The following is a 22,001-nucleotide window of genomic DNA, read 5'->3' as shown; positions in this document are numbered from 1 at the left end:
CTATAAATTAATACGGAAAACAAATTATAACACCATTAAGCCTTGTTTCCATGATATGAAAAACTCAATATGCTGACCAAGGCAGTAATTTATTTCATTATAAAATAAACTAAACGTAACGTTTCAATCTTCTAGCAAGGTCTTCTTCAGACTCTGCACCAAGGTACAAAAATAAGACGATATATATATATACACAAACACAAACATTACTCCCCTCCAGACTATTAGTAATAAAAATAAATAAATCAATAAATTACTGTCTTGGTCAGCATATTGAGTTTTTCGGAAAACAAAGAAGTAAGGATAGGAAACTGTTTACACATATCGACAACCAGAGTGTGAAACCATTGAAGACTGGTAATTTATATGCACACACAAAAAATATGAATTTGTGCATATTTATTATTATTACATGTAAAAGTAAATCACTAAATATTTTATATAGGCTATATATTTACACACACATTCAATTGTTACTTTTACTTTGCAGTACTTTGTAGTAAAGAAAACTACTTCCTTTATCAACTAGTAAAAAATTTCAATAAATTAGAAGATAGTTGGAAGTGGATTTCTTACACACAAGTTTTTGTTTAGTTTTCGTTTCCTATTAATATAAATCAATTAGATTCATACTTATATTTGTCTTGCATTCCTGTATTACATTTATTGTGCATATATTATCAGCCCAGACCTCTTAATGGTCTTTTGAGAAGAAGAGAGGGGGGAGAGGGAGTATTGTGTCTTTTCTATTTAGTAGAGTATATTTGAAGCCAAAACTAATTGCTTATCCTTGTTGTTACAATAGAAACAGAAACTCTCACGCAGGAATATTTTGGTGGGGTTTCGCACCATATTGACACCATTGGAGGGCGAGAAGGCATACTCTTGTCTTGGTAGTTGCTACAGGGTAAATTGCAACCATTTTGCATTGTAATTTATACTTATTACTAGAAACACACAGGTATACACACTACCTCAGATACCTTGAATCTATGTTGTTTCTAAATCGTGTTTCTGTGTATACAGTGCTGAGGGGTGAAACCGAGTCACCGTTAGTGTGGAAGATTTTTTTTTCATGCAAGCTTCGAATACATGCCACAGGGATGCATGTACTAATTCGACGATTTCGTATGTTTATATATATTTGCACCTCTCTTTTCTGCCGTCATCCTCTGTGCACGTAGGGGAGAAAAAAAAACTCGACTCGCGAGCATCAAAAACAATGAAAAAAGAGTTACGCGTCAACCTCGTGCAAGTTCTTTAATGGAACAAAACACGGCAGTCATGTTCGTTTTTAATTTTTAAAAACCTGCTTTCCATGCACTGCAGATTGGAGTAGTTTTATGATCTCGGGGGAGAAATTCAAGATAAAACACTGCGATGTCCCATGATTAAAACAGCTTCCCTCTTTTCGCACCGCTCCACAGTGGGGAGGGGGGAGAGAAAAAAAAAGCTCTTCATCAGACGTGACGTTTATATGATTTTTCTGTGAATCTCGTCGGCTACGAATACAAAGCGCGGACGGACGTTAAAAGAAAGAACGACATTTCATCCGCGGTGCATGTTTCTGGCAAAGTGGGCGTTACAGGGTGTTCATAAATTTACTTGCCGAATTTCTTAACTAGAATTTTAGTTTGCTGAAAAGATTACCCTAAAACTCTACAATGGAGAACTAAATTATGTGCAATTGATGATCGTAAATTACGTAGTGTTTATTTTTATCATGTTTTTACAGAATTTTGCACAGGTCATCAAAGACGATAGGCGTAACTTTGCGGGGGTTAAGGGGGCGCTTGCCCCTTCCTCAAATTCAGGTTTATTAAAATTAACAAGTTTGTGGTAACTGAGGAATTGAGGAGCAAGATAATATGTAATATCTATCATTTGTAAACGCACCAGTTATTTAGCAAAGTAGTCTTTGGCGCTACTTTTATTATATACAAACCTTTTTGATTCTCCCCCCCCCCCCCCACACACACACAAAGTTAAGCCTCAAGTTCGATTCTGCAGCCCCAAACGTTAGATCCAAAGGATTGTCCATGATACAAACAAATATGTTTTGGACCAATCGAACGTATGCCGCTGCTGCGTGAAACGTTGCTGTTGATTGGCTCGTTCCCAAACATCAGGTGTCGCCTGGGTCTGAAAGCTGCCTAAACAGGCCAGTGCCGCTTGTCGCTTCGGTGTGAAGCCTCCCTAAAACAATAACTGAAATTGTCTTAGTTTTCTTAGCTTCAGCCTATCTTTTGAAATGAAACTTATCCCCCCTTCCTTGCGGCCAGGAACTAGATCGCAAAATCGTTACAAAGTATACTCCACGCCCAAGAGACATCCTCCCCCCCTCTCCCAGCCTACACTCTTTTTCTGAACAAAAAAAAAGAAAGAAAAAGCTAGGCACTAGGAAATATGCTTCTTTCAACAAGATAATGTGACAAGCAGCACTGCTCTGTAATTTCCTGCTTCGCCGCTTGTGTATTATCAAAGAATTTGCCGACACGCTGCTCCTACCTTCAACCGAGTCTGGCGAAGGCGAGAGCAGGGGAAATGTCCCCCCTCCCCCTGGCCGTCATAGAGAGAGGGAAGAAGCTTAGAAAAAACGAACCTTTGTGTAGAGTAGATGACTGTTGCAACCAAGGTATTAGCACCAAGATAAAAACGAAACGTGCTTACTGATAAAAGTGATTGCTTGAGGCAAACAACAGATTCTTAACTAGGATTAACATTTTCACTTTAGTTAAATATTTATTGTGGGAATTTTTAATGCCTTCCTGTGGGCCCTACAGTATGAATTATGTCAGCACACGATTCGTTTCTACAAACAGTGCAATACTATGCAAACAGAGAAATCCTCGAAGAGGCAAGTCAGTGTTGATACGAACTATCTAAACGTTCAAGTAAAGATAGACGACCTTGATGACTATTGCGAGATGAAAACGTAACTGACCTTTCTACTTGCTTTCCGGGTGTCGTAGTTCTGATATGCTTAGAGCAGCCATCTTTAGTTCTCCTGGTTACGTTTCTGATCATGCCTCGGGGCCAGGGATCACAGACAAATAAAAGCAAGGTTGCTTTGCTGTTAGAACAAAGGGCGGTGGGGGTCACCTTCCCCTTGTTCCCATATCAATCAGCACTTTTAGTCCACTCCAGTGAAAATTGCCCAAGATCAATTACGGTTCTTGGCCGGCCCCCGTGGCGGAGTGATTAGCACTTCGCGCTACGATGCCAGGAGTCCCGGCCTGGGCATGGATGTTTACGAGTGTCGATTCATCAATTTCATCATATCAACACTCATCCCCATCTTCGCAAATTAGCCAAAAGTGGAACAAAATCGGAGTAAAATAAAGCAAATCAATGAACCAATTACGGTTCTTACAATTTCTTGGGAGTGTACGGGGTGATCCTTTTTCATGACACTAAAATGGCAACCTCTCTTCCACGTAGTAGACCCTGCACTGAATTTTGAGGACCGACGAGGTGGTGTCTGGAAGTGGCGTAAGACCTGGACTAGCTATGGAGGAAGGGAGAAGACTAGGCTCATTCTTGACGTCTTCAAGGAAGTCACGTTGCCATCCCAACGGTAGTCAGGTTGCAAACTTATAAAAATCCAGATTGCCAACTCCAAAGAATCCAGGTTGCCAACTCCAAAGAATCCAGGTTGCCAACTCTAAAGAATCCAGGTTGCCAACACCAAAGAATCCAGGTTGCCAACTCCAAAGAATCCAGGTTGCCAACTCCAAAGAATCCAGGTTGCCAACTCCAAAGAATTCAGGTTGCCAACTTCAGAATCGTCATTATCTTCTTCTTTGAAATCAGGTAAATTCATACAGTTTCTAATAGATTTAATTCAGTATTTTACTTTCTAGGATTCAGGCTTCTCAGATAGCTTAGCTCCTGGTGTCTGGCAACAGTGGGTCTTGTGCTGCGTCGTCCGCGTATTTGTGATTGATTGTCCCTTCATCCATCTCATATCATCTCCATTCATCCTCGTCGTTGCGATTAGACAATGTAGCGACCCTAAATGAACTAATCAATCAATGAATCAATTACGGCAATTGGAGGGAGATTTCACTTAGCGTACAGAAATGTTGAAACAATTTGAAGTGAAAGGAAAAAGAGATATTTTCTCAAAATCTATAAAGGAAAGCAACAGCATGTAGTCTAATTATTTTTGACAACCAAGCATTCGGATGTGAAGTGGAATTTATTTGTTTGAATTAGGTTATTTTTATTTTACTTTGATTTTCTGGCACTTTTGGTTAATTAAGGCCAGTTCGGTATCTTTTGACATAGCTTTGAGAGGAAACCGACCGGAAGCGGATCTGGTTTCGAGTCAGCACCGGTTTGTCTGCATGTTTACACATCTAACACGAACTGCGAAGATGTTCCACTCCCAAGGTCTTCACAATATATATATAAAAACAAATAGCACAACACAATAATGCAATCTAGGAAAGATAACAACAACCTCACGTTATGAAATCTCTAAAGAAACTGAATTGGCAACATTTCATTTACTCCACGTGGACTTGACAAGTATTGTCAGTTCCTAAAACGGACGCTATTGGTGGGAAAGATTTGAGGGAGGATCCATTGGGTTCCACGTGGACTTGACCCGTGCTTGTCCGATCTTTCGGTACTTTCTTTGAGGTGAAGTGGCATTTTAATCAGGACTACAACTTTACCAAGAGGTATGGGATAGGGACGGCTGTATATTGATCGACCCATTGGTGAGGGCAAGTGAGGAGTGACTGTGTGAAAAGTTTTAACGTCTAGCCGAAATGTTTCGACTAGGTGTAGCAGGTAAGAGACAGAGAGAGGGATAGTCAAAAGTTGGCAAAACTGATTATTCACCAAAAGCAAACCTTCCCAGCAGACTGCTCCGGCGCGTCGTGTCAACACGGGCGCCCGACTAAAACCCACTCATCGCAGAGATCCAGTGTGTTCTCCGAACCGAGGGAGTATGAGGGGGAGGTGGGGGGGTGAGGAGAAAAGGAAGAGAGAGAGAGAGAGAGAGTGCGAGAGCTTCTTCTTCCTCCACCACATTTCCTTCAACTTCAAAGCTAATTCTCGGGTAATAACCCCAGTGGCGGACCGAGGGAAAGTGTTAATTACGTGTTCACGTTAGAGGATTACATTTGGAATCACCGTCGCTCGCGAGGAGAGAGGTGGAGGGGGAGGGAGAGAGAGTTGGAGAAGGGGAGAAGCCGGTTGGCGGCGCTGCTGGTGGGGACACGATGGGGGAGAAACAAATGAACCTCACACCGCGTGCGGGAAACGAGAGAACCGCCGGCGGAAGCGGCTGCCAGACAAAAGGAAACGCTGCAGATTCCCCGCCAAAGTAAACACCATTCCACAACAAAGAGCGGGGATCAGATTTTTCAAAAATTGCTGCAGCGCAAGGATGATAATACTTTCCTGGGTGCGCATAGCCGAACCGCGTTATTCTCAGCCGCTCGCGTAAAAAAATATATAAAAAGGAAAGAGAGAGAGAAAGCGGAGGAAGAAAAGGGGGGAGCTACATCAAAGAACAAACATGGAAGGAGGAAAAAGGTAAATATTACGTGTGCATGCTAATCGCAAAGCAGGAAGAAATACAAGGTAGGCACTGCGTAGAATTCACACGTTCGACGGCAGGATTCTCATGCAAAAAAAAAGCGTGGCAACTTTTTCTAGTTTCCAAAGAAGAAAAAACCATTGAATATGGAACGATTACTTTCTTTAAAAGATCATTCGCGGATTAAGCTCGTGGACAGGTTCGTTTCTCATCAAGAGAGTCCCACATGGAACTGTAGGTCAAGTCTCCACTAACCTTACTGTGCATAAACTCGAACTCAAAAAACTACGCCAGGGGTCTCGGGTTCGAATCCTGGAATGGGCATGGACATTTGCGAGTGTCCATTCATCAATTTCATCATGTCATCACTCATCTCCATCTTAGCAAATAAGCCAAAAGTGGTATAAAAAGCGAAGTAAAATAAAGCAAGTCAATCAACCGAACTAAAAAAAACCTCAAACATCAACCATAAAAATGAATATGATAATAACGAAGAATACAACATAATATACTATCAATCAATACAAAAGCCTTTACACGAATATTTCTCCCAATAATTTTACATTATTTATTACAGTCTGCATTCTTTTTGAACGAGGTACGTAATACGTAAATACGTATGTCAAGCCGTGAAACAGGTAAAAAAATACTATAGGAGTCCTCTAGGTTATGCCTAATCTGGAACGAGGCAGAAAAACAACGTAAAATACCTGCTTTCACTTGGGGTGTAAGGGGTGAACGTAATACACCCAAATTTCAACTACCTTCCACGTAGTACACACTGAACTGCATTTTGCAGACTAACGAGGCTTTGGTGTCCTTATAATCCTCTGTAGGGCACGTGTGTGTGTGTGTGTGTGTGTGTGTGTGTGTGTGTGTGTATGTATGTGTATATATATATATATATATATATATATATATATATATATATATATATATATATATATATATCATTACATCACAATTCATCGCAATTAGCCCAAAATGGCAGAAAGCGACGTAAAATAACCCGACTCAATCAATCAATCAACCTGGTATCACGTATGCATAATCTCGTATCCCCATGCTTACGCAAGGTTATTCCAAAGCGCTTCCTTCCCCTGCATGCATACACTCTGTCCCCCTCCCCACAGTGCGCACAAAAAAATACCCTGTCATGTGACCTCCACTTTTCAAGCGAGTTGCTCTCCCCCCTTTCAACCGGCTCATTGAAAATCGTCGTTGAAACCTTGGGCTTCCGGCGAGATTCGATGCCCCCGCCCCTCTCTCAATAGCGCCAACGGAACATGTGAACATCCGGTGTCTCGCCACACTCAATTAACCAGCTGTTATTAGGCCCCCAACACGGAACGCAGGCACCACGCCAGCCGAGGAACACGAAGGCAATCACTTCGGTTGCCATCGCACTCCTAACATGCAAACCCCTTCCTTCCCTTTCACCCGCTTTGACTCAGGTGTTCATGGCTGCCAATTGGGCGGAATCTCTCTCCTCTTGTATGCCTGTTCCATGCATTATAATAACGTGGAAATAACACAAGGTGTCTTGTGAGGCATTCAAGATGGCATAATAGTCGTAAAAAAATACACGAAAGATTGCGTAGATGTAATAAAAGATTTTTAAAATGTACACATTTGTTCAACAACACTGAAACCAATTAATATAACCAAATGTTTCATTACAGAAAGAGAAAATCACAACATATGCGAGGAACTCCATGTATTGAAGATAAACCAACCAACACATCAAAGTGGCCATTTCACAGTATATTCAACGATTCCTTCTTTTTCCTTTAACACTCCTGCCACATATTACACAACAGAACTGCACAAAAATTAAGAACATAAAGAATAAAGGTTGCAAAGTAATTTTTAACCAAAAAATGACAAGCAACTTTAATTTATTAATTTAAGTTTTAACAAGCGTGTTCTCTCTATGCATCAAGCACATTTATCAAGAATAATAATCAACATACACGGCTGATTGCCAGTGCCTCATCAGGAGGAATACGTAGTACAGAGGGATCCATGAGTATTTACCGTGCAAATTGTCCATCACCATGTTCGTGTACTTTATTTGACCCAATAAGAGCTTCAAGAATTGAACGAAAACTCAAAACAAGCTGTTGACGACTTCTGCACCAGCATACACAAAAATCCATCGCTTAAAAACCGATAGGATGTAAGAAAAAAATTTATGAAAATAGTCATGGACAATTTGCACGGTAATACTTATGGATCCCACTACATCGGAGACGTTTTTCAATATTCAAGCCCATTTAGACAGAATTTATGCAAATGTACCTTCTTTGCAAAACTGTACCTCAGGTCCTTGACAAAATGTGATGAACACAAAGAATTGGAATCGTTTGCGGTGAAGGGGTTCACGCGTAGGAAGAAGAAAGTACTTTTGATAGGAAAATGGAGTGGCATAATTACATTAAACTATGTTTTTCATGAAAATTAAGCCCAAGGGGGAGGGATTCTGACACCCGCAACCCCTCTTTTGGTGTGCCTACTGGAACAAAGAACTCCTGGCATTGCAAAGCGTTATTCTTACCAAATAATCTTCCGGAAATTGTCAGCGAGATTCATTCCTCTCAGTAAATAGAAATCATTAGAACATGCCACTGCTGACGTTTTGATGTATGAACTCAACAGCGTCCCTTTCCCTTGTACAACGCCCATCATATTCACATATTATTTTACATGCAAAACATCAAGAGGAAGAAACATGAAGATGATATTGATAGCAATAACAATAATAATAACCCAGGTTTGTCCTTAGGCGAGCATTGGAACCAAACTATTCCCATGGAAATGTCAACGAATACTTAAATTAACGATCTCAGCAAAAGTAGGGCATGTTTGTTACCGAAACCTGATGCGAGTTTCACAAGAGAACCATATACTTTTCAACCCATTGTCAATGCGCTGAACGTATTCGTCGTTAATAACCTATAAGGTGGCATCTATTAGCTCTCCACACCAACACACGGGCGAGCAGCCATGAAAAATGTGTTTGCTTTGACTGGAGGGAGATTGCTTCTGGCTCCACAAGATGGCAGGACGGGGCGGGCTCTAGGTTGCTTCCAAGTCTTCAAGCAGCTTGACACCAGACACGATCAGATAATTTCTGCGACTTTCGCACAGCGGGTGGGCACCGCTCCCCCTTCTCCGACGCTCATGGCACTCCGAACGTTTAAATTTGCAGCTAGATTTTATCACATAATGCCTCAACCGTTGTTCCAGCATTAAAACATGCTGTCCTCGCAGTTATTCATCCGACCACTTCAACCATGTTGGTGAAAGTCCAAGCTGCCCAAGTGAGCAGTTTTTTTTATTGTGCTGTCTTTTCCGCATGGCATGCTATTGTTGACTAATTAAAGATGTAAATGAATGAGGAAAAGAATAAGCTCGGCAAGAAGTCACGAGCAATAATAGTTCGATACAGAAATGAATCAAAAACATCCTTGAAGTCGAGCAACACACAACACGCAAACAACTCGCTTATTGCATAAAGTGCAAGGATTTACAATTTCAGTATTTATTGTGGGATACAGAAACTCGAGCACGTAATATGGCAATTTCTAAATGATTTACGACCCCGGTATGTCTGCACAACCGGGTGCAATCGAAATGGTACACAAATTGTCAATCATTTCATTCGCTTTGTTTTATGTGGTACGAGATTTCGAGAATCGACAGAAAATATCCAACGAAGCCGAGGACAACGTTTGCTTCCCGCATCGGCAGCCAATTCTTACTTCTACAAAAACACAGGATGTAAAACAAAATAGCAATGTACAGTCACCTGCAATAAAAATGGGACACCTAGATCCTGAAATACTCTCTTCCCTTCAACTCGTTATGTGTGTTGCATAACTCTACGGCGGTAGTAGAAGTTGCCATTGAAAAATTGGCTTTTAAAATCTGTTTAACTGTTTACAACAATTGCAAAAATTCCATATAAAAAGGCTGTTCACGTGTTCAGGTACTGTCTGTTGTTAGTATTGCGTTTGTCAGTTTCATGGTGAAACCCTCTACTGAGTGGCTAAATTCTAGTACTGGGATTGCACTGAAAGTGACTTGTGTCTTGCACAGTAACTAATGACTTTTTGCTGTCGCTTTCACGGCCCATGGTACGTTTACGGGGCGAGCAGAAAGCACTTCATGACAGGTGACGTCAGGTCAATAGGGACGTTTATACTTCAGTGACGTAGGACGTGAATTTGAGCAATGTTTGAAGTCGTATTTATCAAGAACCACAACAAATATTGCAGATATATGTATTTCTCATTTTTGTATACCGGTATTTATCCGTAAAATGAATGTTACTTAAAAACGTATTTCATGTCGCAGTTCGTCGTCATGGAATCATTAAAACAAACGATGAACAAGGTTTTGAGGATATGGTGTAAGTTTTTCAATGGGTCCCTAAAAACGGCAAATTTATCCCTGACTACAATCTACATAATATAATGACCTTAAGAAGACCCACTCAGCAGCAACGGCGTACGCAGGGAGGAGCTGATGGGGCTAGAGATGGGCCAGAAATTTTGAGAAAATCTAAATTTTCAAATCAAAGTTGTAAATACCTCTAGAAAATAAAAGCAGTAAATACAAATCCCACCTTAAAATGGCTCCCCATTATCATTTTTGTCTTTGAACGACGATGTTAAAAATGGGAATTACGAAATATGTTAATAGTGTGCGACGCCCAACCTCTAGAACGCGGTAATATCCACCTTTACATCTCCAGCCCCCTCCGGAAAAAAAATATGCGTACGCCAGTGTTCATGAGCATATTAATTAAGCTCTTTACGTAGATTCGTGGATTTCATATTATTATTTCATGGCCCCCAGAGAGCAACAAATATCGTAGGGAAATGAAGGTTTCTCCTTTGTACACTCCTTTTCAAATATGATTTCCAGGTTGTCCTTCGACGGCTTAAATTATAAATGGAGCTCAGTGGTTAGGGAAGAGATCACCAGAACGCGATATAGATATTTATGAACCTGCTTTGTCGAGACAACAATGTGCCTCTGTAACATTATGGTCATCCTGTATCTTACACGTACCTGCATGTCAACCTTTTGTTTCGTCCTTCCCATTGTTTCCCCTGCGTGGAAAGAAAAGGCAGGAATGCGTGTGGCAGGTATCCACCCCGAAACGTGATTACAGGACGTGATAGAGCGTCGCCGGATTGTCTGTGTCAACCCCGTGTTCCGGTCGGCAAAGTTGCGTGTCAAGTTCTTTGAACGTGGGCCGGGCAAGGAGCGCCAGCAATACACATGCGGGACCACCTAGAGGTTCGAGGAACGGTAAAGTTCTATCATCAGGTGATTTCTGGAAGTGCCGTGTAAGTCTTCATGTACACCCTGTAAAAATTACGTATCCTCACCTCCACTACAACTGGCCTGACGATATACGTGTTAGCTCAAATGAAAGGGCCGAGAGAATCATGTAAGTTCTGTGAAAATTGTCTGCTACTTAGCAGACCTGGGCGTAACATGCCCAGCAAACTTTACAAGAGGTTTGTATTTCTAATCGGTTTCCTTGTGTGACTGTAAACAACAGCATCTGCAGCGAAATTATCTTCTGCCAGAAACACAGCTCTCCTCGTTGGTCTAATACGGCTTTATTTTAAAAAATAAAATCCGAGAGTAGTACATTTTAGGACGGGTAAAAGCAAATTGAGCCGCAAAGTGACTGGAAGCTAACCGAATGAAAATTTCGGGAACAGTTGCGTGTCTGAAGACAACGTGTGCCCACTTCCGCGGCGAAGTGGTTAGCACAGCGTGCTACGACGCCACGCCAGGTGTTTTGGGCATGGGTGTTCTTTGTGAGTGTTCCTTCATTAATAACATATCATCACTCATCCTCAGCCAAAAGTGGCATAAAAGCGCCTATTCATTTATTCACCACTATGTTGGTTCGGATCCCACTTTAAAATGGAGGTCCCGTCCCAATTAGCCTTACTGTGCATAAAGTGGACTTAAAACACGAACTCAATCAATCAATGTGGTTTGTCGTGTGTAAACCGTACACAAAATATGAGATTGCCCGCTTTCGCCCTGAGTGTACAGAAAAAGTCAAAATTCTTGATTTTACGAAATTAATGCAGCCTCTATCTGCTGCGTCGAGCACCAAACTCGCACTGTTATCTCGTGCGTTCAAAGTTTAACGGAAACTAGCCTGCAAGCCTACTACTGGCCTGCTACGCTGCAGAAATGCGAACTTAAAGACTCCTGCTCATGCGCAGAAGAACGGAGTACGACGAATGGGAGGAGCTAAGCAAGGTGAGGGACTCGCTCTATACGTAAACCGGGTCACAGCGCTCAAAGCATGTTGCTGGGCAAAATATAGCTGCAGAATATGAACGAGCCTTTAGAGCAGCAACTGCAAAAGCCTCTTCCATCCGCTGAGCCAGCAATCACCTCGACACCGATCTAAAACTTGCGGAGGTAGCCAGGCTGTAATATGAATCACATGTTTATAGTCCACGTCCTCCTTCCTGCACACAACGTTTCACCTTCTCGTTGCGGAGAACATAAGCAAACAATGTGTCAGCGATCTCCAGCTAAAGAAAGAAAAAAAAAAAGGCCACGGAACACTGCATCAGCTTGTATAAGCTCAACAAACAGACTCCATCTGCGATGACAACACCCGAAGCTGTTCTCTCACGTCAACAGCATGCGTGTGAGTGACTTGGGGAACAATGGAGGGACAACTCTTTTTTGTTCTTCCCCCCTTCCCCTCACTCTTCCGCCAAGCTTGTTTGAGGTAGAGTGCTGCTTTCCGCGCTGAGTAAACAGTATCGGATCGCGAGCGAACGTGAGCTGAGCGAATACAGTGTAAAGAGGCTGGGGATACTGTCCCCTAACCCCTTCTCTCCGCCGACGCTTAATTATCCAAATAGAGCTTCGATTCCGGAATCAAATCACTCGAAAAGACAGTGACCAGGTCGCACAATGACGTGGCATATCCAGAGGCCGAGGTTACGTTGACACAATGTTCGTGTGCGTGTGTGTGTTGAGGAGTGTTTGAGGAGTAACGTAATGCAACTAACAACTTGCATGGCAAAATATCTATCTTCTTAACAGAATCTATTTAGTGTCAAAATACACATAGGAATGTATTAAATGGTATTTTTATGAGATGAAGTTCCGTGTGATGCACTAAAATGCATCAATTTGGAAGATCAGACAATATCATTTTGAAGATAACAAAATTACACATTTAGCTGTGTCAATTGATGCATTAAAAGCTGAAAGTTTTTTTTCCTTCGAAATGATCTCCCAAATTGATGCATTTTAGTGCATCACACGGAAATTCATCTCGTAAAAATACCATTTAATACATTCCTATGTGTAATTTGACACACTGAAAGGTGCATCATTTGCAATTTATGCACGTTAACGTATTATTGAAATCAAAATATATGTGTCAATTGACACGTTTTGGGTTCTGTGTGTGCTGATAAGGGATGAGCCCCTCTCGAAATAAAATCCTGGCTACAGGCCTGCCGCTCCAACTATTTCATCAACCCACTGATTCCCATCGTCGCGATTAACTAACACACTTAAAAAAAATGCCACCAAATAGTGGCAACTTAGTAGCTACCCCAACTGGTGTAATGCAACACGTAATCGAGTGCTGGAGGATTCCACACTTTGTGTTCCTTGACAGCGAAACACCAAGGATTGTACTTTGGCAGAATCAGCTTTGCACGTTTTGCACCGCACTGTGAATTCTTTCAAGAAAAAAAGCTCTCGCGAGATGCTCGGAAGAACAAAAACAAAGAGCTAAGTAACGAAACTTCGCAGAGCCTTAAGGGGCTTCACGTTTCTTCAACAGAGAAGGGGGAGCGAAGGAGAAGGGGGGAAACTCCCCTTAACCCCGATTCTTGCATGCGATCATTGTACTTTGAGTTAAAACAAGCGGCCAGAGTAAACAAGCGCCTACGTCATCTCCCACTTTCGAAAAGCGGGGAAAACAATCCCTCAGAGGTTCTTAAAAGCTTTATGGTAATTGGGAGTTAAGGTGATGCTGCTAACTATCATTCAACTCGGCCACCACTAACGAGTGGAAAAACAGCCTCCTTCATAGTCTCTCCTCACCCACTTCGTTTTCGCTGGGTTCGTCTTAGATCTATTCATATCAATACGGTGGTTTGCACGTATTCTGTTCAGTCCGCATCGACTTCTATAAGTTTGGGGATGCAAGACTGACAAACATGTGTCTATGTGTTTGTCAGTCTTGCACCCCAAAAGTTCCATGTAGTCAGTGCCACGGATTCTGACCGTCTGTTTCAGTTTATTTTGAAGTCCACTTATGCACAGAAAGGCTAATCGGAACTGGGCCTACAGTTTACAGTGGGATCCGAACCACCATGTCGCTTCGCCCATTATCGAACCCGGAACCCTGTGATTACAAGGCGACGACGCTACCACTTTGCCATTGGGAGGCAATGGATCCCTGTCGTACAGAGTGAACAATGGTAGAGAATGCGTGTAATCTCTACAAACACGCACACACACAGAGAGAAAGAGAAAGAGAAAGCGAAATAGAAAGAGAGAGAGAGAGAGAAAGAGAGAGAGAGAGAGAAAACAGGGGATACTAAGAAATGACTAAATAAGGCAAATTCTTTGCACCATAGGAAACTATTTTTAAGCAGATCTTTTCCCTTGTTCTCCTATGTTTGCTGTTAATTTTTGCCATTATATGTAATGTGCGTGTGTGTGTGTGCATCATTGATTGACTGATTTGGTTTATTTTACTTCGCTTTTCTGCCACTTTTGTCTAATCGCAAACATGAGGATGAGTGACGACGATAGGTTGAGATTGTAAAAGGACATTCAAAAGAAACAGCCATTACTAGGCTGGGATTCGAACCTGTGACCCTAGGCCTCGTAGAGCGCTGTGCTAACCACTCTTTTTTTTTTTTTTTTTTTTAAGGAAATACCCCCTACACGGAGGTATCCTCCACCATTCACACTTCTCCTCATTTTACACTTTTCAATCTCAGTTTCTTATCATCTGGACAAACACAAATACCCATGTCTTACCCGGGACTCGAACCCGGAACCCCTGGCGTTGTAGCGCGCTCTGCTAACCCTCCGCCACAGAGGTCGACCAACCACTCCGCCACGGAGGTCGGCGTAAATACACATCACATTTTCTCAATCTGTGTATGCATGTATCTGTGTGTGCATGACAAATAACTATGAATTATAATTTAAGAACAAAACAATACTGTAGATTCGACGCGAAAACACACAAATTATATGTAATTACAGCAAGGAATTTTCTTTTTTTTTTTTACCCGGTTTGGGATGGGAGCCATAAAAGTGATCGTTTCAAAGGAGAGAGGAAAAGTCTAATTTACTGTTAATGAGTTTGAAAACAAAAAGGAAATGACGCTTCATTGTTATGTTTACGGGGGAGGTCATTCTCTACAGGACGACAGCATCATGCGATGCATATGTAAATATAGCATACGTAACTTGCAATGAACTGCAGCAGGTAGAAACTTTTGAATAGTTGAAGGCCAGAGGAGCCATTTCCTGGGAAGGAAACTGCACAATTTTCAAAGTAATGTCTCATGAACTTACGATATAAGTAATAATAATATAGGAAACAGGGATTTTCACGCATTTAATGTTAATTTCATCCGTATTTGAAGGAAGCGAAGAAGGAAAATAGAGAAAGCTATAATCCAAGTTCAACATACTTCACATCCTGTAGAGAGGAAGCATTTCTCTCAGCGTATTTCATAGCCAGGAGGAAATCGTCAAAGGTGGTTAACGCATATGAGCTTGAACTGGCAACTGGCGCATCCAAAGATCCCTGAATCACTATCATTTTTGTGGACTTGACTACTCGCTCATGGGAAGAAACAAGACTTGCGACTCGTCTCGGTTACATCTCAAGTGTCAAAGTCTTCATCAACTCTATTTTGTGTTATTGTTCGTATTAAATAGAATTATCCCATACTTTCTTCTTAATACTTCGTCATTCTGAACATGTACCTTTTTTTTCAGTTTTCGTTTTAAGTTCACTTCATGCACAAATAGCCTAATCGGAACTGGGCCTACAATTTGAAGTGGAATCCGAACCGCTACGTGCCTCCACAGGATATCAAACCCGGGATCCTTTGTTTACAAGGCGACTACGTTTGCACTACGTCGTTAGAGAGGCTCGGAATGAATAATTTTTGGTATAACATCTGAATAAAAATTAAATACAAGTAAAACAACTCTGTCAGTGAACTTGCTTATCCCGCAGAAGTCTTCCAGAGGATATAATAATAAGAGATGGTTATTAGTGTCTTACTTAGGCCTAATTGTTATTGTCGATTATATTAATATTATAATAATGATGACAATGTTGCTACACTTCATCATGTTTATTTCAACGACCCGTCCCACCCTTTACCAGCACAAAAAAATCTGGCAACGCCGATGATCGTTCGGCACAGTATGTCAGAAGCATCGCGGCAGGATAATTAAACTGATTAATATTCACCACCGAAGGCTCCGCAGTGTAAAATGAAGTCATGGCAGCGACCCACGGCAAAACCTTCCTCCCGAGATAGCGCTGATGCGTCCAATTTGCGAGGTGCTTCACGGTTTGAAATTGTGGTTACAACTCCAACCTGTGCGAAGACGTTCCGCTTGGCCAGCAAGCGTGGAAAAGCGGTGGGCGGGCTGGTGCGGTTCCAGATGCATACCTCCCCCCCTCCTTCTTCTTGCAAAAGAAAGAGATCGGGATTTCTTCACTCCGGCGACTGTCGTTTGTTGCTGGGATCCAAAGAGAGGCGAGCGCCGTAAAAACCATACGGAATTAATTCCTTGACTGCCTTGGTTTGCATAACTGCCGCACCGCAAGCCGTGTGTTTCCAAGTTTGTGAACTGGTTTTGCCACATGCACCGCTAAACTTCACACTGTATTGGTCTGACACGCCACCTGAGCCGAAAGTGTACTAAGCGATGCAATGTAATTCCTGTGAAAAATGTGACGAATCTGCATATGCTTTATATTCCCGTGAAGATACAGCCAACAATCAAGTACTTAATCCCTATAAAGAGTGCTGGAGTTGCGTTGATTCTTGTAAGAAAACACAATAACAAATGCACACGCTGATTCTTTTGAGACATCTATTTTCTACCTGTAATGCACTAACTAACATGAAGTATCACTGAAATACAATTCTAATCACTTTAGACGACGTATGTTCTTAGTAATGTCCAGCTGTGGTTATCGCGATTCGCGCCATGATGCTTCTCACTCACTAACCGTTTTCTTAGCTTGGCGCCCACGCAAAAAGCTGATACATGGACCACTTACGCCATCTCTTGAGAATAAAAGTAATTTAATCCACATCATCAAAACCAAATAATGAAAACAAGAACACATTCCTATACATATTCCCCCCTCTTGATTGGATAAATTCCAATCAACAGATTTGCTAATTCAATTGTCATTAGGTAAGGGAATCAATTTGTTCACTGGTCTTTTAGTAAAACCAGTTTTTGATCTAATTTTTGCCACACGCACTACACCGTCTTTACCAGGAAACGTCTCTTCCACTACTGCTATTTTCCATGTAAGTGGAGGTGCGTTGTCTTCTTTGACCAGAACCACCATGCCTGGTTGAAGATTTTCTGTTGAAGCCGTCCATTTACGACGCTGTTGTAGTTCGTGGAGATAATCCTTCGACCATCTCTTCCAAAAGTGTTGCTGTAATTCCTGAATGTGTTGCCATCTAGAAAGACTGTTTTGTGGCAAGTTAGTTAAATCAGGCTCAGGTATGGACATGAGAGGTGACCCTATAAGAAAGTGACCAGGTGTTAAGTAAAAGGTGTCACTGGGATTATCAGATATTGAGGTCAGGGGTCGGGAATTGAGGCATGCTTCAATTTGCGTTAACAATGTTGCAAGCTCTTCGTATGTCAAAGTAGCATTTCCCACTATCCTCTTAAAGTGATATTTCATAGACTTTACAGCGGCTTCGCACAATCCTGCAAAGTGGGGCGCGTTAGCTGGAATGAAGTGCCAGTTGATTCCATCTTTTATTGCAAAATCTTCAAGTCCACCTTTTAGCTGTTCTGCTTTGAAGAGTTGACTGAGTTCTCTCAGTTCTCTGTTAGCTCCAACAAAATTAGTCCCGTTGTCACTGTATATGTTTTGACATTTTCCTCTTCTAGAAATAAATCTGCGTAGAGCAGCGATAAATGCCTCTGATGTTAAGGAAATAACTGCTTCAATATGCACTGCCTTAGTAGCCATGCACACAAATATAGCTACATATCCCTTGCTAGTGATTCTGCTTCTTCTGTTTGTTCTTATGATACAAGGACCAGCATAATCTACTGCTGTATTTAAAAATGGACGTGATGGTGTGACTCTTGGGCTTGGTAATTGTCCCATGAGTTGATGTGACGCCTTGGCTTGCAACTTAAAACATATTAAGCATTTATGCAAGACAGATCTTACTGTTTGTCTGATATGTGGAATCCAGTATTCTTGTCTTAAAGAGCTTATCAACAATTGAGGCCCTGCATGTAATAAACGACGATGTTCTGATTCAATTATGAGTTGCGTCAGATGATGTTTGGTAGGCAAAATTAATTGATATTTGCTCTCATATGGCAATTCTGAATTTTCGAGTCTTCCACCAACTCGTAACAGCTGTCTGTCATCAATAAATGGATGAAGATCCTTGATAGGACTATTTTTTGATACTTGTTGTCCTTCTTCTAAGTCATGAATTTCTTGTGGAAATGAAATGCGTTGCACAATTAAGATACATTTCATCAGTACTGCACGTAATTCAACATAAGAAAAGTTTCCTGTTCTCTTCGAAACAGGATTCTTAACATTGTAAATGAATCTGTAGCATGTTGCTACTACACGAAGCAATCTCTGTAATGTGGAAAATCTCAGCATGAAATCTGCTTCTGTTCCATGTATCTTGCTAAACATTGATGTAACAATCTTCCTTTGTTCTGTTATGCATTCTTCAAGTTCGCTATTTTCCATAACATGTAATGGCCAAGTATCTTCTTTTAACCACGTAGGTCCATTCCACCAAATTTCCGAATCCTTGAGGGCTCTTGGTTCTACTCCCCTTGTTATCAAATCTGCTGGATTACACTTAGATGTGACATGATGCCATTGGTTAATAACAGAAAGTTCCTGGATCTGTGCAACACGGTTACCTACGAAGGTTTTCCATCGAGTGGGGGACGCTGCTAGCCACCCAAGTACGATTTTTGAATCTGTCCAAAAATATGTACTGTCAATTGGAATTCTCAAAATTGGTGTTGTTTTCTTAACTAGTTTAGCTAATAGAAGAGCACCGCACAATTCTAGTCGTGGCAAAGTAACTTTTTTGATTGGCGCTACTCTTGACTTTGCGCACAGTAATTTAACATTGATTCTTCCTGACTCATCTCTTGATCTGATATAAATGCAACAACCATAAGCTTCTTCTGCTGCGTCGCAGAATCCATGTATCTGAATGTCATTTGTCTTTTCTGTTGTCAGTACAAATCTCTCTATTTGGATGTGAACTATATCTGGTAGTTGTTGATACAAATTCGTCCATTGGTTTCTTAAATCTGAATCTAATTGTTCATCCCACTCCAATTTACAACTCCAAAGTTTCTGCAAAAACATCTTGTATAAAATGACAGTTGGACTTATAAGTCCCAGTGGATCAAATATGGAGCTAACAATTGACACAACTTGTCGTTTGGTTATGTTCGTTAATGGTGAACAAAAGTCTCCATCTTTCGCTACTTTGCACGAAATTAAAAATTTGTCTGTTGATGGTTGCCAGATGAGGCCTAATGTGTTTATTTCTGCTTCATTATTGAACTGAAATGGTAAATGAACTTCTCTGTGTTCTTCTGGTACTGCTTGCACTAATTCCTCACAATTGGAGCACCATTTGCGTAAAATAAACCCACCTCGTTTCAAGAGTTCATTCAGTTCAGACTGTAAGTTGAGCATAGTTTCAATGTTATCACCTCCTGATGCTACATTGTCACAATAAAAATCCCTTAATAATATGCTGGATGCATTGGGAAAGTTTTCGTTTTCCTGTCTTGCAAGCATTTGTAATGCTGCAACAGCTTGGTACGGCGATGAGGTTAAGCCATAAGTTACAGTTAATAATTCATAAGTTTGTATTTCTTCGTTTGGTGATTTTCTCCACAATATTCTTTGATATTTAGTGTTCTCAGGATGGACTCTAATGTTGCGAAACATCTGTGCTATATCTGCTGTAAAAACTATCTTGTGCGTTCTGAACCTCAGTACAATAGAGTATAGATCTTCTTGGACTGTAGGCCCTGTCATTAGAACATCGTTAATGGATAGTCCACTGTCTGTTTTCGATGATCCATCAAATACAACTCTCACAGGTGTTGTAGTACTTTCTCTAATAATAGCATGATGCGGTAGGTAATATGACTCCTTGTTCTCTTCATCAGTAGTTTTAATTTGCTTCATGTGGCCTAATGATTCATAATTGTCCATGAATTCACAATAGTTCTGCCTGAGTGTTGGCTGTGTTGTTAATCTTCTTTCCAACTGATGAAATCTTTTGTCAGCTTGTTGAAACGAATTCCCTAATTCAGTATGATTTGGTTTGAATGGTAGCCTAACCATAAATCTACCATCCTTCTGCCTGATGGTTGTTTCTTGAAAATGCCTTTCACAATCCATTTCTTCTTTGCTCTTGGTCTTCGTGAATACTTCCTCTAACTCAAAAAACCTCTGTAATTGTAATTGAAGGCTATCTTCAGTACGTACAAAACATGAAGTAACTGTTGTAGGTGTTTCACATTGTTGAGGCATAGCTCCTGCTAAAATGTATCCTAACTCTGTATCTTGAAGTACAGGATAATTTCCTATTCTTGTTCTTCTATCTGAACGTAGTAGCAAGAAAAATAGTTCAGATCCAATCAACAAATCTATGCTGCCTGGCTGATGAAATGAAGGATCAGCAAACTGAATATCCTTTGGGAGATTCCAAGTACTGCAATCGATTACCTGTGTGGGCAAGTCGCCTGTGATTTTTGGTAACACAAGACACTTCACTGTTGTTGTATAATTAGACGTTCTAGACTGGATTACAACATCTACACAATGTTTAGTTTCAAGACACGAATTGTTTATTCCCTGGACTGGAACAACATAGTTTTCTTTCTTCAGTCGCAGTTTCTGCACTAATGATGTAGTTACAAAATTTGACTGACTCCCACTGTCTAAGAGGACTCTGCAATAATGAAATTGTCCATTGTTGCCTTTTACCTTCACTAAGGCAGTTGACAATAAAACTTGTGAAGTGTGTCTTTCTTTGACTGTACAATATGAAGATTGAGGTGCTTCATCTCTTGCCCCATTGTTGCTTTCTTGAGGATACACCCTAGAATTCAATTGTTGTCTATTGCTTGTATTGTTACTGACACTCGACGATCTTGGTCTTTCAGGAGTATCCCTATGCAAGAGAGTATTATGTTTCAAATTACAAATTTTGCAATTTCCAGATTTACAAAATTTCAATGAATGTTTTGAAGATAAACAATTAAAACAAAGACCTTTCTTCTTCACAAATTCTTGCTTCTGTTTATAACTTGCCTGTAAGAAAGTCTCACATTGGTACAAAGTATGATTTGCGGAACAGTACATGCACTGAATGTTAGTGGATGTTGCTAAATACATGTTGCTTTGTTTCAGGAATTTACCTTGTTTATCATGTGATTGAAACTGCTTAGCATTGGTGTCACTATGTGTCGGTTTCATGTTTTCTAAAGCTTGACACCTGCGCTCTACAAATGCAAATAATTCTGACAAGGTAGGAAAGTAATCATGCTCTTGTGATAATTCAAATTCCTTACGAGTATTGTGATCCAAATGAGATACAAAATGTTGTGATAAAATGACTTCATCCAAAGGCACCTCAAGTTTAAGAGCCTTTAAAGCATTCAGATTTGAGGTTGCTGTATTTACAAACTGTCTCAATTCATTTGCATCTTCTTTACGCACCGACTTTATGTGTAATAGTTCACTAACGTAATGTGATGCAATAAGCCTGCTATTATCATATCTTTCAGTGAGCAAGTTCCATGCTACTGTATAATTTGTCTCACTGACTTGCAAGTTTGAAATGAGCTTACTGGCTTGTCCCTTTAAAGAGGACCGCAAATAATGAAATTTTTGTATTGCTGGTAATGTATTGTTATCATGGACCAACACTTTAAAATTGTCCTTGAATGGAAGCCAGTTTTCATAATTTCCATCAAAAGAGGGTATGGAAATCTTTGGAAGTCTAAGTTGAGACTGAACTGACGTAACAGAACTAGTACTAACACTGGGCTGATTCATTTGATCATGCCGCATCACTATTGTCTCCATTTGAGACCTAATGCTGTA

The 22,001-nt window shown here is 40.8% G+C and overlaps 1 protein-coding gene across 1 annotated transcript in view; it reads right to left on the bottom strand.

Moving 5' to 3' along the window:
* LOC146003023 (TLE family member 5-like) overlaps positions 1–22,001 on the bottom strand; it is a 173,365-nt gene that overhangs the window by 90,712 nt on the left and 60,652 nt on the right. The gene's annotated exons all lie outside the window — the stretch shown is intronic.

This window comes from Lepisma saccharinum, chromosome 19, assembly GCF_977018435.1.
Source record: "Lepisma saccharinum chromosome 19, izLepSacc3.1, whole genome shotgun sequence".
Lineage (NCBI taxonomy): Eukaryota > Metazoa > Arthropoda > Insecta > Zygentoma > Lepismatidae > Lepisma > Lepisma saccharinum.
The sequence above is the reverse complement of the archived record's forward strand: the minus strand, read 5'-3'. Positions and strand labels throughout refer to the sequence as shown.